This window comes from Bactrocera tryoni, chromosome 1 (assembly GCF_016617805.1).
Source record: "Bactrocera tryoni isolate S06 chromosome 1, CSIRO_BtryS06_freeze2, whole genome shotgun sequence".
Taxonomy (NCBI): Eukaryota; Metazoa; Arthropoda; class Insecta; order Diptera; family Tephritidae; genus Bactrocera; species Bactrocera tryoni.
Window position 1 is genome coordinate 33456888 of NC_052499.1, and position 17832 is coordinate 33474719.

Here is a 17832-nt window from a genome sequence, read left to right on the forward strand (position 1 = left end):
ATATAGGGTTCAATTTTAAGGTCTTAATTTGTTTTTAGCCTTTTCATGCGGTCTAAACTGGGATACTAAAAAAAATAATACATTTATTACAAATTGGAAAAATGGTTTATTTACACAACTATGTAAGCATGTATATAAACGCAAGACAGCGCCTTCTCTGTCAAAAGCATTCCTGTTAAATTAAATTATTTACATATTCGAGAATACAAATGAAATAGCCAGCAGAGGCGATCTTATTAGAGATTCGGTAGCAATATGCCAATGAACAGAGAGAGAAGAAAAGAGTAACACACTTTTTCTCACTATAAATAGAACAAAAGCATTCCACACTTACATTATATTTATTTTTTTATTTAGAACATACACCCTGCCATGAATTTAAGTAAGTTGAATAAGTTAGAAGAAATGATTAACAGTAAATCATTGGGAAAATAATATTTCAAACTGCTCAATACTTAAGTAAGGGCTAAAAATTTCTACCCTTTGTTGTAAACGTACTTACTATTTGTGAATCTGTTCTCAAAAAGCAAAAATGTAGTATGCCTGTAAATGTTATTCAATTATTGATCGCCACAACAATACTTATTGAAGTATTGAAAGTGTGCAGTGTGTTGTTTCATACATTTTTAAAGCTTAAGAGCTAATAAGGAAAATTTTGAAGGCAGGGATGAATTACTGAATGTATTTAAGTCACTGGCGTACTTAAACATACATATATATACTGTATATTGTCGGGAAAATAAATTTCTAATAATTTTTTTGTAATTTAATTACGCACATGTGTTGCGTTCATTTCATAGACTTATATTGAATATCATAATGTACCAAAACGACCACCCCAAAACCCAAATGGCTCTCATATACAATTATGTATGGTTATATTTTTTTACACCTTCCCTTTTATTACGCTTAAAAATAATGTAAGACTATAAGAGTATTGAATAATTATTATACATATTAACTAATATAACAGTTATTTAATCAAGTATGAATTTACTTATGTTCCACTGTTTAGTCAACGCTTAATTGAATTTCTATCAGCACCGTACATGCGATATATTTACGAAACCCCGCGTACACATGTTTGTACATATTTATACATATCCACAGTTCTTTGTTTTGTTTTTCTATTCAGTTGATGTCAGCCATCCATGCTCGAAAATTCTTCCATAATCTGCCTACTATTCCTTAGCTGCTCAATCTTTGCTCTTTCGTTCGCGCTCACATGACTAGTGTTGTATTTCCATCCCCATGTCAAGAGAAAGACAGCGCTCATACAATCCGGCCATATGGAATTTTTGTTTGTTATTCTTCGGCGGCCATTGAAATCACTAATGCTATTTCGAGTTGCTCTCCACTTTCATGTTTTATACTCTCCTTTTGTTTCATATTTTCGGTTTTGTTTTTCTTATAGAATCGCTTTTATTGTTGCTATTATTGTGTCATCTTGCGCAGCAGTAATGTATACATACTAGTAGTCACTATGCTCGTGTGCATCAACGCAGTGGGTAGTGAAAAAGCGGAAATAGTTATAGAAGAGTCAAAGAAGCTTTTCATTTTGCTGCTGTATTTTTACTAAAGTTTTTGTAGTCCTTTATGCTTTTAAACGCATAGAGTTAATATGCGCATGGATGGGGTTTATTTAAACTCTAGATGTTGTTCTTTCATAATAACATCACAGAACAAACTATGATACTCACTTCATGAAAACCACCCGAAATTGCCACAAGGTATCCAACAAAGTGTGCGAAAATGTGAATGTGTCTGTCTACTGTGCGTTTGTCTACTGTACCATGTTGAAAGCGTAAACGAAAAAATGAAGAACTTAAGAACTGGGTAAACGAAAGGGTGTTATTATTTGTGAATTGAAACAATTTTGATTTCAATAAATTTATTAATAAACATATTTGCCATTTAAAAAAGCTTACAAAGTCAAAAATACAATATTATAAGTTATAATCATAATCACAACTTGCTCGAATATTTGAATCAGGCTTTAGCAATTCGCTGAATAATTTCAAGTTAATCTTGTAAGCACAACGATGCACCGTTATAAGAAAAACACGCTCTGTCAATTTTATTAAGATAACTAACATATTGGCCGATATATGTGGCATAAAGTCTCCCGAAGATCAAAACTCTCTATATTAGGTATATGGGGGCAAAGGGAAATATTGACCCAATTCAATCAATTTGCAGCACATAGATATATGTACTATCATCAGTAAAGGATTATCTCTGAATTTCATTTAAATATCTCAAACATATTCAGTACCTAAGGCCTTGAATATGAAGTGGCAGATCTCAAAGGCACTACTCGTGCAAAGATTCTTGATTTTTATACTGGAAAGTGAAGTGAAATGAAGTTTAAAATTGTGTTATATGGGAAGTAGGCCTGGCTGTAGTCCGCAGCTTTCACAACTTTCACACTGTAATAAGAATATCAGAGGAATACCAAACTTGGTTCTAATCGGTCGGGTGGGTCTCGAGAAATGTGATTTCACCTAAAAGGGTGCGGTGCCACGCCCATCTTTTAATTTCGAACTTGGTCCCTGTAAAGGTCCCTCATACCATCTTGCAGGTAAAGTTTTATATCTCTGGCGTATTTGGTTGTTGATTTATCGCGTTTTTAGTACTTTTTAACAGTGCCGTTATATGAGGAGTGGGCGGTCCGATATCACCCACTTTCACATTCGGTAGCAGATTCTTATATTATTTGGATTTGTATTTGGTTACTCTAAATTTAGTGGTTTAGGAGATATGTACATTAAATTTATTAGAGGGCGGGGCCACTCCCACTTTTGTTGTTTTAATTTTTCGCCCACAGGTCTCTCTTGCTACTGCGATACCCTGTGCCAAATTAGAGTTTTATATCATAATTTAGTGCTTAGATATGGTACTTTATACGTTTTCGGTTAATGGTGTTTGGTAGGCGTGGTAGTGGTTCGAAATCGCCCATCTACGAACATTTACTTTTTTTGCCATGGAACGCGCTTACCAAATTTCATAAAAATATCTTAACTTTTTTTCTAGTTATCTCTTGGACACCCGGATTTCAACTCGCCTCGTCGTCCTGATTGCTAAGTGTATACTATATATGTACATGTGGTTACAAAATCACCCATAGAGGTAGAGACTATATTATTAGGTATACATATAAGAGCTAGACCAGGATCTGCCAAATTTCATTTATATTCAAGTTACCCAAAATAAGGTATAGATAACATTTCTACTAAGTTTCACTAAAATATCGAACATATTGACTAATATAATATTTTGATGGATAGCCATGTAGATGAAGGGACAGATAACCAGAATTTGCGAACCAAAATTCGGTTCATATCATTTTACTGACATTTTTGTATCTTAGTGAAAAAGTTGACGAAATCTCACTACAGCCACCCATCCTTTACATATTAAGCATTTCCCCGGTTTTTATCCTTCCAAATTCCAAGAGTATAACATATTCGATTACGCTCAATCTTAGCCCTTAGTTAGATTATCAAAATAAAATATGTATATGCATTTGCACATAAATAGCAAAAGTTCAATTTGGATTCTTACCGACTAATAAGTATATTTTTTTTGTTGATTTCACCGTGGGTCATCGTATAAATTCTTGTCACTTTTAAACTTACAAATGAAAGATACAATCAAAATAATTAAAATTGAATTATTATATATTATAAAGAAAATCTGTTTTTGTTTATTAACAGTGCAATAATAAAGTATATATTTGTTTAAAAGGAAAATCTTTATACATGCATATACATATATTATATCATAAATAAAATATAATAAATAGGGATGAAACCTAGCGGCAAAAATGTGAATTAACCGTTTGTTAACAGCTTATTTTCTATCTCTTCATTCCATCGAATTTGAGTTTCATGTTTCTTTGTTCCAATCGGAATATATACACCAATGAAGAGATGCCTACCACTGCTTGACGTACCATTTAAGATAAATTACAGTGTACTTTGCCGTCAGATGGCACTCTTAGCAGTACGTCAAATTAGCTACATTTCGTACAGCATTCAGCAGCAGCTTTATCTTGGGTGACGTAGCGTGATTGTATTCATCTCCATAACAACTACTGTAGTATCCACGAAAATTGAAAAAAGGTATCACCCAATGGTTGAAGTGAAATCAGTGCATGTCAGAAAGAGATAGTTACAGTGCCTCAAATCTTTTATTCACAGGTATAGCGTTTATGTTTATAAGGCTGAATCATATAATGCGGTTGATATAGTTGAGCATCCTAATTCACTTTGGTATATTGCGCTCCGCCATCTATAGCAAATATTGAGTTTTATACATACATACATATATGCAGGTATATCGTCAGCCTTGTTGGCATTCAACCAAAATACTCCGTGTCTGATGTTTGAATTCGTCGCTTAAATCTGAAAAAAAAATTAATCAATTATATTTTTTAAAACATTTTTACTTTAAAGACATAATTTAAGAGTTTCTAAAAGCTGCAATATATACATATGCATGTATGTACACCACGGCCACGCACAACTTACCATTAAAAATTTTCATGTGTTGCTCATATTTGGCCACACGATATACATACATATGTATGTAGCTGTAGTCATAGCGGTATTTCTTATTTAGAAATAAATTCGTGACATGTTATTTATCAAAAAAATTTAAAACAATACACATTCAGTTATAGACTAAATCATTTGAATGTTAGTAAGCATTACAAAATGAGCTCAAAATATAGGAGACTGATATGCTATAAAAACAGGATATTTTTTATATTTATACTCTAGCAACGGTTGTACGTATCACCTAAAACTAATCAAGATAGATACATATAGTGTTATGTACATATATAATATATAAATGATCAGGATGACGGGACGAGTTAAAATCCGAGGGTCTGTATTATTAAGATATAAAACTCTTAGCACAGAATATCGTAGTAGCAAGGAGCACTTATAGCAAAAAAAAGTATATATGCAAAAGTTGGTGTGGCCCCGCCTTCTAATAAGTTTAATGTACATATAGTATAAACCACTAAAGCCACAAAATTGTAACTTCCATTGGATTCTTTCACTTTCCAGTATACAAACCAAGAAGTCATTATTTAACAGTTTACAACTTTGCACGAATAATTACTTTAAAGTATTCTACTTTATAACCAAATCATGTGCAAGTCCAACCAAAACTGTTCAAGTCCATAGGTACCGAATATGTGGACCCTAGTATCTATATACAGTTTTTCCAACTTATGGGTGACTTCATTCCGCATATACCGCCCAATATGTGAGTTATCTAAATGATAATGAGAGAGCGTGTTTAAGTCATAACAGTGTACATATCCTTAAGCTTATAATAAATAAAATTGGGCGAAAACTTTACCTATCTTCCATATAACTAATATCAACAACATACAACTGATGATTGGTTTGGTGATTGCATTTGAGGTACGTCATAAAATCAACGGAACATTTGGTATGTGGTTTGTTAATAGTATGTGGTATTTTTATAAATAGATAAAATCGGGTCGATGCTATCCTAACACTCATATACTATGTATAATGATTTTCGTTTTTCTAACAAACCTTATGGCGAATATGTTGGTCAGTGTACGAGTTGTATTATATATGTATATATATATAATATTGCTTGGATTCCGATCCTCTGGTTGACGTTTTACACCTTAAGGTATTTCCCTAGCTTTGATTCATGCAAGTTGCAAGAGTATATGATGTTCGGTTGCACCCGAACTTTTAGCTCTTCTTTACTTGTTTTAATTTAATTTATACAAGTATAACTATATACGGCCGCTTTTCTATAAGAAAAAAAAAGCTATTTTGTGTTTTACTCAATAAACGTGTTTAAAAATAATAATTATAATTAGATAATAAAATATAGTTTACTTGTGCTTACAACAACTTAAAAACAATTGAAGAAAATTTATTGGTAAGTTCCGCGAAGCCGCAGGTGTACCTGTATTTGTATATCTACATTTTGTGGTATGAAAATACAAAAAATATCGTAAAGCGTGTACTTATAGTGTTTTTGTATACGAATGCATGTGTAGCGAACTTTTGCAAATATCGACTATGAAAGTCTAAAGATATATTTTAAATTAAATCATTTTATATGCACTCGGTTTTGTTTTTTATTGACTTACGTAAGACCCTTTAAATAGTGGTTTCATATGCAATGAAAATATACATATAATATGTATTTGATTGTAAATAAACCCAATATAACAGCTTAGGTTAGGACAATTTAATTGTATCAAACACCAAAGGAGTTGTGATCCTGAATATAATTTTTTCGATAATGAACAATAAAAGTAATTAATGTTGTTTTGCGGATTCAATTGAAGTTGTTGTGGGGCATACTAATGCGGCATAAGGGAACATATAAAGGACCCCATGACTAGAGCGCAGAAAATAGCTCCAGGTGGAAAACAGTTGTAAATAAATTTGTATTCCGGATTGAAACACAAGTTGAAGGACTGTTCTAGCACAGAAGTTGGAACTCGATGGAGGAGAATGGCAGAATACATATGTAGATAGTTTAAGCTTAATTGTATCTTATATAAAATCATCAATTTAACCACTGCCTATTGCAAAATTGTATAGTTTTCCAGTAGTTCTTTCTTCACACCCATGTTTTTTTCATGCTAAAGTTTAATGGTATTAATTAGTATTAATTTTTTCTTAACAATTTATTCGTTTAATCTTTTCAAAGAGTCGGAAGAATAGGAGGAGCAATTGACAATACTAGGCAAAAGTATACTTTCAAAGTTGGAGTATCGCATTATTTTAGTTTAGTGCTGTTTGACATTGTAATAATTAAGGTTCTAAAGATGCCAATATACATTTTAAACAAATGTGGTAGACATTACGCCGCTGCGTTGTTTGGCCTGCCTTTAAAAATAAGCAGACATATCGATGTTATCAACAAACCTCAAATAATTTATTTTTAATTACCAAGTTTAGTAAACAAATGGTAAATTATGCTTACGAATATTTTCTATGCGTGCATAGAAATTGGTATATACATATGTACATGTGTATAGTATGAATGTTCAGAGCAGATAGTTTGAACGAAAATTCAAAAGTTTTGTGAAAATTTTTATCTGGGACCCTAGAGGATAGAAGTATTGTGCCTGGATATAGAAACAGAAACGTATAATGGACATACAAGGCGTCTTGCGTCATCGAAACGAATGAAAATAAATTCATATATATAAGAAAATATGCGACAAATTGGAAGTTATCTCTCCAAGCAAGTATTTTGTATTATGTATTATACTTTTATACAAACAAGAGAACGGATATTTTTCCACTTATCACCTCCATTCTATCCTTTAAACTCTCTCTTCCTCTCTTCCTCTATTCGAAATCATTAAACCAAAGTATAGTTTTGTCAACTCTCTTAATCCTTAAAAATATATGGAAGTTATTTGATTAAATCCTTGCAGAATGCTTTGACGCATGTGAATAATCACAAAAGTTTCTCGTTACAGCCATAAGAAGAAGCAAAAATGAGAAAAAGTTCAATAATAAACAAAACAAATAATATAGAAAACACGAAACTATGTAAATTCATATGAAAAAATTTATCTTGAAAATTGAATCTCTGCATTTACTATTAAGGGGAGAGGAAACAAAAATACAGATGAATATATTACTATATATTGTCATTTTAATAAATTAAGCGCAGGCTTGGAATAACAGCAAGTATGTAAAGTTATATACATAATTGTACGTATTAAGTAAATATGAAGAAAATTAAATAAACAACTCAATGAAAAAGAAAAAACATAAATGGCTGCATTATTAAAATGGGTAATTTCTGGAGCACAAGAGAGATTATGTTTTCTTCTACCCGTCTTACTATAGAAAGAAAATAGTTGAAAACGCTCATTACATATGTACATTACGGTTTTGTTAAAAACTCCTCAAAGTGAGATAAATTAAATAAGAAGTTAGAGTTCTCATCCAGGTGCAAGAGAACATTATTGGAGCCGGTGACAAAATTGGTAATAGTGAAATAACATATATCCGGACCTACATTTCAACTAGATTTGGTATTATTTTGATATTCCCATAATCCAGTGCGAATCGGACTACAAGCACGCCTACTTCCCATAAAACAGAACTTTATGTTACCATATATCGGCCAATATGTGAGTTATCTTAATTAAATTTAGTGCGCGTACTTTTCTCCTAGCGGTGTATTTCTGTGTTTAAAATTGATAAAATCGGTATAAGCTTGACCCAGCCCCCAGAGTCATGAAGCCAAGTCAGGTCCTTTAATGAAATCCACGGAGCATTTGATTAGTGTGTGGCATATTAATAGTATGTAATATTGGCAAAAATAAATAAAATGGGGTCAATACCCCCAAATCCCATATGCTACATATACGAGGTCTGTTCAAATGAAATGTTGAACGATGTCAACGGCGATCCACATTTGCTTAAGAGAGTAATAACTGGTGACTAATCATGAATACATGGTTATGACATCGAAACCAAAGTTCAATGTAAATTCTTTGATCCATTTTTTCGATAGCAGGCAATTTCCGAATAGGCAAAGCTCGTCAAGCATTTGTATTTCTCATAAAAAAAATAAATAAGCTATATGTAACTTAGCTGAAACCGTGAATATACATATGTTCGAGACGAGTGTACAAAATAAAAAAATCGTTAATCGAATGTGCATATGTATGTACCTTGAAATTTTAAATTTGAAACCAAATTTTGTTCACCTAACAATTTTCTGTATGACCTAAAATTAATCGAGTTAGATGCTGGGATGACCAGGATGATGAGATGAGTTGAAATCCGAGTAACTGTCTGTCTGTTCAAACTTGAGTAAAAATTAAGACTTTTTAATGAAACTTGGGACACGTTACCTTATTACCTTGCAAAAAGTGAAAACGAGTTCGTGGATGGGTGTATCGGACCACTGGCACGCTCACAACACTCCATTAAACGAAAATTTATAAAGTATCATAACAAGAAATATCTGCGGGCTAAAATTTTTTAAACATTTTCGGTTAAAAGCCATATCTTAGGACCTACTCGATTGATATCCACCAAATTCGGTAGAATATATAAACTTGAGATTCCTAAGTTCAAGTGTGAAAACAAATTATATCGGATTACAATATATCCCAACTTTAAATTTCACTCGATTCTTTCCTTTTCCACCTTGTGACCAAAAAGTGTCCAAATCGGACCAAAACGATAACTTATGTAATTGAGTACCCCAGATACCGAATATATGGGGAATACGACTTTTTAATGAAATTAAATTAATTTCCAATCATATTCATTTGGCCAAAGTCTCATATCCTTAATAAATAATGATTTCCGATCCTCCTGTTGACTGGCCGAATTAATATCCCATATCACACATATCTTATTTGACGACGTTTTTAATATAATTCTATCTGACGCGATCTAAAATATAGTAATAAAATTAAGTCGAAATCGATTGTAACTTGGATGCTTAATTCTTTCGCAACATATTTCTAATATAAAGTTTTTCCAGCACCCGAAGGAATTTCGCCGGATTTGATTCCTACAAGTGGCAAGTGTATAAAATGTTCTGTTTCACCCGAACTTAGCCCTTCCTTCATTGTCCTTTATGTAGAATATGAAATGTTCTCTTAACAACATAAACATATCTCATTTATCGGTATATTTGACGTAGAGTCAACTGAAATAACAAAAATTACAATTAATCTAACATGTGTCCAGCTTTTCTTCAAAACTGCAGTATATCCAAGACAGCACGCATGCAGCAGCATGACCAGAGTATCAATAGTTATTTTTGTATAATACTCAATACAGTATTATTCTTACTGTTAAACTTGATGCTTATGCAGTAATCGCATTTTAAGTAGTTAGAGTAGCGTCGTTATATGGAGGTTAGAATTGCTAAAGATCTCACCATTTTATTCGCTGTACCATATAATTCTAAAAACATTCCACCCAGGACCGTTAGGTTATGAAGCATGCAAATTAAACTTATTAGAAGACGGGGTTACACCCACATAAAAATGTACTCAACCATGTGGAAATTAGAGAAAATTTTCTCCCGATTTTATCCAGCTTAGGCACTAAAGTACACCGTTGGGAGCAGAACACGCTCAATCAGTTTAATTAAGATACCTCACATATTGACCGATATATGGGAATAAATTCAAAAATCTTTCCGTTAGGTATAAGGGAGCTAAGAAATATATTGACCTGATTCATATCGACTGATATTTTAGGTTAAAAGTGAGGTTCAAGTTTCGGGGGTCACTTATTCGGTTTCTGAGATGGCATTCCTTAAAGGAATTATTCGTCAAAAGTTTAATTTCATTATATTTGTATTCTGGTCCGTGAAAAAAACGATGTGGAACTTAAATTAGCTGATTTGTGCATGTATTCCAATTTCGTCCATCCTCGCACTGTAACATGGGAATGTCATTATAATGATATTTACCAATTTGGGTTGAAGTTGGTCGAGGAGTCCGGAGATGTGTGATTTCACCTTAATGAGTGGGAGTGGTTATCTATCATTCGATTTACCCTATTTTCACGCTGTGGCAAGAGGTGCCGAAATGTCTTGTCTTTTGCTTTGGGTGATACATACACTAAACCTACAAGGGGTGGGGCGCGCCCACTTTACAAAAATTTCAAACTATAAATGTCTTTCGTTATTCAATGTACCAATTACAGTATCTTAATTTGCAGCTTAGTAATGGCAACTGATTAATGGCGTGGCGTGGATTATGCCCATAACATGTACAAAATTTCATGAAGATATCTAAATTTTACTCATATTGCAGCTTATATGGCGAGGTGAGACAAACAATCGGATTCAGCTCGTTAAATATATATTACACCATATCTATCTCGATTAGTTTTAGGTAATACGAACAGCGGTTAGGTGATCATTCTCAATAGCAACACATAACTAATATAAATATTTTCGAGTTTCCGATTGAATGTATACATATGCAGTATCGGTTAATTTATTAGAACTTTTAATGGAATTTCGAAAGAACTTCGTTCTTATAATAGTGTATCTTTTTACTTGTGATTGGATGTAATTCTTCCTTCTTTTAAATAAACTATATAAGAAAATCTCGCATATCACTTAACCGTGCGTGCGAGAGTATTATGTTGCACCTGAACTTAAACATTGCTTACTTATTTTAAAGAAATCTAATTTATTTCATTCTACTTTATTTTAATATCGCACATTTTCTGAATTAAGCTATATTTTATATTATTGTTATACGTTCACATATTGTTTGCAGAAAAATAAGTACCAAGAGAACTTTTATAGTCCACTTACGCCTATTTTTGGACGTTAGAATGCATACCTTAACTACACTTTGTGTACAAAGTTTTATTTCGACTTTGGTCATTGATTTAAAGAGGGTTTTTATTTACTCGTATTTAATTTATAAAGTGTAAAGTGAAAGAATCATATAGAATTCGAAACTGAGATATATGAAGATGATATGGTTTGAAGTGGGCAAGTAGTTACTGAGGTATGGGATTGTACCCAAAATTGGGCGATGTCACACCCATTTCTATGAAGCTTTTTTGTACCATCTCGGGAATAAATTTTAATGATTCTGTCAAAATGGGGAGTGGGCGTGGTTATACGCCAATTCTACCCATTTTCACATCGTCGAAGGAAGTACCGAGCAAAATTGTAGTTATATCTTAAGAGGTTCGTGAAATATGGAAATTATGCCTATAAGAAGCCTATATAGTCAGGGGCGAACTGAGGGAGAGTTCCTCCCTCAATAGTAAAAGGTTACACATTATTTCCACTTACTTACCAGTGTGTAAGTGTGTCAGGCGAATGCAGTAGTTACATACATCACGATATTAGTTAAAATGTGACGAAATGATCAGAAATAACCAATGCAGTATGAGATGGTGCATTATCGCACTTCTTTGTTCAATAAATTCAGACATAGTAAAAATCGAAGAATTATCTTTTAGAACCTCACAAAAAGAACTCGTATCTCAAATACTAATGAATATTTTGACGTGAAATTTAGTATAGATGTCACTAACAGTACTATCAACTTACAGAAAAAAGCATCAAACGTCATAACAACATTGGTTGCAACACTGAACACGCGAAGAATCCATGCTGATCATCACTTTAATGCAATTTTTTTTAAAATTAGATGTTTAAGTGGAAAATCCCGGAACATGTGGCCGTCAGAGTCATCGAAACAATCACCTATCTCAAAGCTGTGAAGACTTTTACAGGGTTTCTGCATGCAAGATTTCAAAACGCGGTTTTCCAATGAAGTTCTTGAAAGTTTCAATTTGAGTCAGCTGTTACCAAAATTTAACCTAAATTTGGAAAAAAAAAAGATTTAATTGTACTCATTGAATGCCTAATTAGTCGTTTTGGGAAAATTTTGCCCGCAAACAAAGAACTGCAAAAAACGAAGCTCAAAGCAGACGTAGCGCTATTTCAACAACCATGGAAAATGAAAATGTCTACGAGAACACAAGTGCTTTTTGCCTTAGCCTCAGCACTTTGCCAGCCATAAATGCTAGCGCTGAACGATCATTTTCTTCTTTGCGCCGAATCAAGACTTGGCTCAGAACAACGATGCTCCAGAAAAGATTGAACGGCTTAGCACTCATCAACATAAACAACGAAATTGCAGTGGAACCAGAATAAATAATAGAAAGATTTAGTAAAATGAGCAAACTCTGTATTGATTTTATGCTGTAAATTAAATGATGAAATATGTATAAAAAATAAAATCATAGTTTAAAGTTAAACATTTCTTAAATCGGTTACAAAATCATAAAGTTAAACCCCTCCAGCCAAACAAATAACAAAGTAAGATAAATTAAAATTTCCGAACATATTGTAAATATTACTGTGGAACATTTTTGGGATTATTGTCTGGGGGTGAGAAATTCCAAGTCAGGGTAATGGTACTAGGTCAGTATAGTAAAACCCTCAAAGGGTTTGGCGTTCGTATGTGTCAGTTTTTTTATGACCTTTTAAATTTTTTCCTTATCTTGATGTTTTTTCACTTAGTTGTAACATTTTGGCAAAAACGTAGTTTAACATAACTCGCGAACCACTATTATCTATTTTTCCAATCCATTAGACGGTTGTAGCAGCTTTTACACACTATATTTGGTACCCTATTTTCGTTCACTATAACATAAGAAAAAATTTAAAAGGTCGTAAAAAAAACTGACACATACGAGCGCCAAACCCTTTGAGGGTTTTACTATACTGACTTAGTACCATCACCCTGACTTGGAATTTCTGTGGAAAGCTTTAACTTGAGTAGAAACACCCACAAAACTCAATTAACGGAAAACATATAAAATGCCATGACAAAGCACTTTAATAAGATATAGTCTTTGGCACATGTTATCGTGTGTGATATTTTTCTTATATTCCTATGTTGTAGCGCGAAAATCGGTGAAATCGTTCCACAACCACGCCTACTTCCTATATAACACAATTTTAAATTCCATTTGATTCTTTCTCTTTCCAGTGTACAATTCAAGGAGTAATTAATATAACGGGATAAACATTTGCTCTAATAATTCTTTTAAAGTATAACACCTTATGACCAAAAATGATAATCGATTTGGGTCGATACTATCCCAACTCCCATATACTACATACAATGATTTTCTTCTTTCTAACAAACCGATAATGTCGGCCAGTTTATGAGTTATATATATTATATGTATGTGTATATAAAGAATTGCTTGGATTCCGATCCCCTGATTGACATATTACATCTTCAGGTATTTCCTTAGCTTTGATTCCTGATATATCGGAGCTATTTTAAGCTTTTACTGGTAAAATAACGTTACACTTGTTAGAGCTTTGAATAATTTCAAATATTAGTGCCAACATTACAGCTGCTCATTGTAAAAAACATTCTCTAACATGTAAAAGTTTCTTTTTAAGTTGAAACTATTACTACGTAATAGGATTTTATATACAAGTACAACTTATTTGAAAAAGGAGGTAAGAGAAACAGAGAATTTTTCAATTTTATTGAGAGTTAGATCTAAATCGGCTTTAATTTACAGTCAAATGTTTTCTAAATTGAAAATCTAATTCAGTTTCATAAAATTAATTAATAACTTACTACTCCCTTTCATTTCATGCATACATTTTTAGACAACTCGGGCCTTTATATACACATCATCCATGGTTTAAGAACGTTAAATTTTATGTTTCATACCTAACCTTTGAATTAATCTGCAATAAGTTATAGTCTTTATGTTACTATAGTTTCAGAATTAATTTCTCACGATTTTATACTAAACATTTATAAGCATGTAATAACATATTTACAGACGTTATCACTACTGTTTTGTTTAATCATCCTTGCAGGAGGTTTTTCGTGTACCTTGGTATAAGTGTTAGTGAAATGCATTTTTTGATTGAAAGAAAACAGGCGGCGAGTGGTACACAAGCGATTAAAACAAATATAATGCATTTATTTTTAATGAATGAATGAAGCAAGTTTTTGCGTTGTGCTACTATGACACGCAAGTGTGGCTTTGTAATGAAGGGGTCGCTCCATTCGTTTCCAACAAGTGTCAGTGCCATGAGAATTTGGAGTAAAATTCGTAAACTCGAAATATGAAATGGTATTTCATTTTTAAATAAAAGTATTTATTCCGTAGGCACATTTACTTTAATAAGACTTAGTGGTGCATGATTGAATAAACTGAAGTTATTTGCTCTTAATAAATCCGACTATGATTAGTTTCTGTCGAAAATGTCACTATCACAAATAATGTATACTTAACATTTTCATGGAATTTACAGCTCAAACGTATAAAATATGTGGACTTCTATAAGAGGAGGCTAATGTGTTATTTGTCAACATATTACACCCATATCCAACTTTTATCTTTAATATTCCTATATTTAAACCTATTACACAGCTCTACAAAAAGTTCGTTTGTTACCCTTGATGTCTTTCCAAGTTTGATACTTTCGAGAGGACAGATTGCCAACTTGTTCATGAAAAGACTGAACGTAATTATCGGCTTTTTAGTAATCACAATTTAATTTTGCAATCATGATTAGATTCTGCGTACTTTTTTCGCGCATATGAATAACACGTGATCTGCTCTATAAGAATCCTTACCATAAATATGGGGAAAATTATGCGGAAAGTTTTAAGGTTGTACTAAAAACCAAACGTGGAGATATCTTGAGTTTCAATCTATAAAATATCTAATTTTACTCTCACTTCCGTTACAAAAGTAGTTTGTATGGACAAATCAGAAAACATGATGTCGCCGATATCCGGGTACAGTCTACCATTTTATTCGAATAGAGGGTTAATCATCAACATCTGATATACATATTTTCTCAAAATGAGCGCTGTGATTTAATATTTGATCAGGCTAGGTATAATAAAATAGTTTGTCAAAGGGTTGGACCTTTGAAAATATTATTTTATTGACATTTGTGGAAATTTTCCGAAACTTAGTATGAAAAAGTTGAAGGGGGGAATATTTGCTAAATTTACTAAATTATATCGATTTTACCAAAGTTATGAGCGTACTGTGGAAAATTGTGTGTACTAGAAAATTATAAAAAATCATTTAAAATGCATTTCATTATAATGAAACATATATGTACTTTCGACATTTGCCTCTCTGTTTACTTCGATGCCTCCTTATTTATTCAAAACTGTCATTACAATTATTTTGTTTTCTGTTTTATGATTTTTGTTAAGTAAAATGAAAATAAAAATTTAAAAATAAACCACAAGAAATCTTACAAAACCATTAATAGTTTCATGAACTGTGGGTACAAGTATATCTAAAATCGATTTTATAGTTATCTATGGCAATAAAATCACTGTAGACCAGTATTCCTAACGTTATTACACATATGAGAAGTAAGGGAAACATTCTATGTTTTGATATATTCATATTCATATTCATATACTCGTAGAATAATAAATATTAGCGAAAATATTGTTGCTGATTTATTCTTTTTCAAAAAATATTCGCAAAATATTTATCTTAATTTGTCATTTCCGTCCCACTGTTCGTATATGATGTCTTTAAATTAAACAATTTATTTTTGAATGTTAAGAATGAAATGGATTGGCGGACACCAGATCCTACCCCTATAAGTATTAACCTCCGTATTTTGGTAGCAGCAACTGTTGTGAGAGAGGATTTACATAAAAGTCGGATTGACATAGATTAATACTTGAACAAATGTAATTATGATAAACAAAAATACTTAGTAAAAAGCAGCTTCCCCATTTCAGAAAGGCTATGCTGCTGTTGCTTTTCAGTCGTATACAAGTATACGTCATTACCGTTAAGTAGTGGCTTCACTAGAACTAGGCTGATCAGTATCACTGGCATTGACAAGGAACTCTTTGCGTAGTCAACTATAGTGACCATATTTTATTAAATTTATTTATACGATTTACATACTAATAAGCTACGTATTTGATTTGCATTCCTTTCTCAAATTACAAAAAGAAGAATGGAATATAAACACTGTAGTCACTAAAGTATTTTAAAATTATGCCCTTTTGTTTCCACTCCATTAAAAGGCCTCCATATGAATATGTCTTCTTTTAGGTACCGACATACGAGCAACAAACCAGGTGCCTAATGCATATACATATGAGATGGCGACAATTCATTGATTTATAAGCGGCTCGTATCTCGGAGATACTGTTCGTCGCAACACACACTAATGCTTTACATTTCTGAGTAGTCGTGACATCTATAACTTACTAACTTGTAGATACCAGTTCAATGAATAACATTAAAATATAAATTTACTTCGACCGGTTGTGGCGGATACACCTTTTACAAGGTGGTCACGTATTTGTCTTGTATTTAAATTTTTTTCTAAACCGGCAAAAAATAATAACAATGTGGGTAACGTGTATACTTGTGTTCTATATGTACTGCATACATGTCTGGCTTTCTTGCTATGGGATAAAATTAAAATGAATGTTTACCGTGCGAGTAATTATTTGAAACAAATCAAAGCTGAATACATATATTTGAGTATTACCTGCCTATGTGAGAATTTCAGATTGGTTATATAAATATATTTGCATACACACATACTCGTATATGGTACATAATTATGTTCCGAATATTAGTAAGAATATTCAAACCTTTTATTTTTCTCCCTTGGTTTTCGTAATTGCTTTTCTGACGAATGTGATTAAATATTTTTTTTCCTTCATTCTAAATAACCAAATTTTTCCTTTTTATATTTACAGCAAGGATTCATCCTTTCATATTAAAGGGTAAGTTCTTGTTCAGTTCTTCAAATTAGTATTCTATAAGAACAATGAATATACAATAAGCCAAAGTGAGCTCAAAATACATTTTTTCTGTAAATCAATATTCTAACCTTGAGAACACACTTTCTCCATAAATTGCATTTAAAAGGGTTGCCCAAGGACATGAAGAAGTGTGTTAAAAAACAAAAAGAAAACGTAGTCCATATAGTGATTTGAAGGTTATGTGTCTGTCAATTGTTATGGAATTTAAAACACAATCACATATAATAATAATGAATAAATTGTTCACAAAGTAACAGTCTAAAGACTGACTTATTAAAAAGTTTCTTATACTAAGGAATATAAAATGTTTCCAAAATTATCTTTATTTAGTGTATATTTGATTTGAGTTGTGTTTACTTATATTCCGAATATCCTTATGTTTTGATAAAACTTAGTCTAAATATACACGATTCTTTATAAAAATATAACTTAATTAATATATTAGTTAAATAAAATACTATATGTGTAGTTAGTGTATT

The 17832-nt window shown here is 32.1% G+C and overlaps 1 long non-coding RNA gene across 1 annotated transcript in view; it reads left to right on the forward strand.

Moving 5' to 3' along the window:
- Positions 1 to 17311, forward strand: part of LOC120782807 — a 44607-nt gene extending 27296 nt beyond the window's left edge. Inside the window, exon 3 of the long non-coding RNA XR_005706278.1 lies at positions 17288 to 17311. This is a non-coding gene — a long non-coding RNA (uncharacterized LOC120782807). The remainder of the gene's footprint in view (positions 1 to 17287) is intronic.
- The last annotated feature ends 521 nt before the right edge of the window (positions 17312 to 17832 follow it).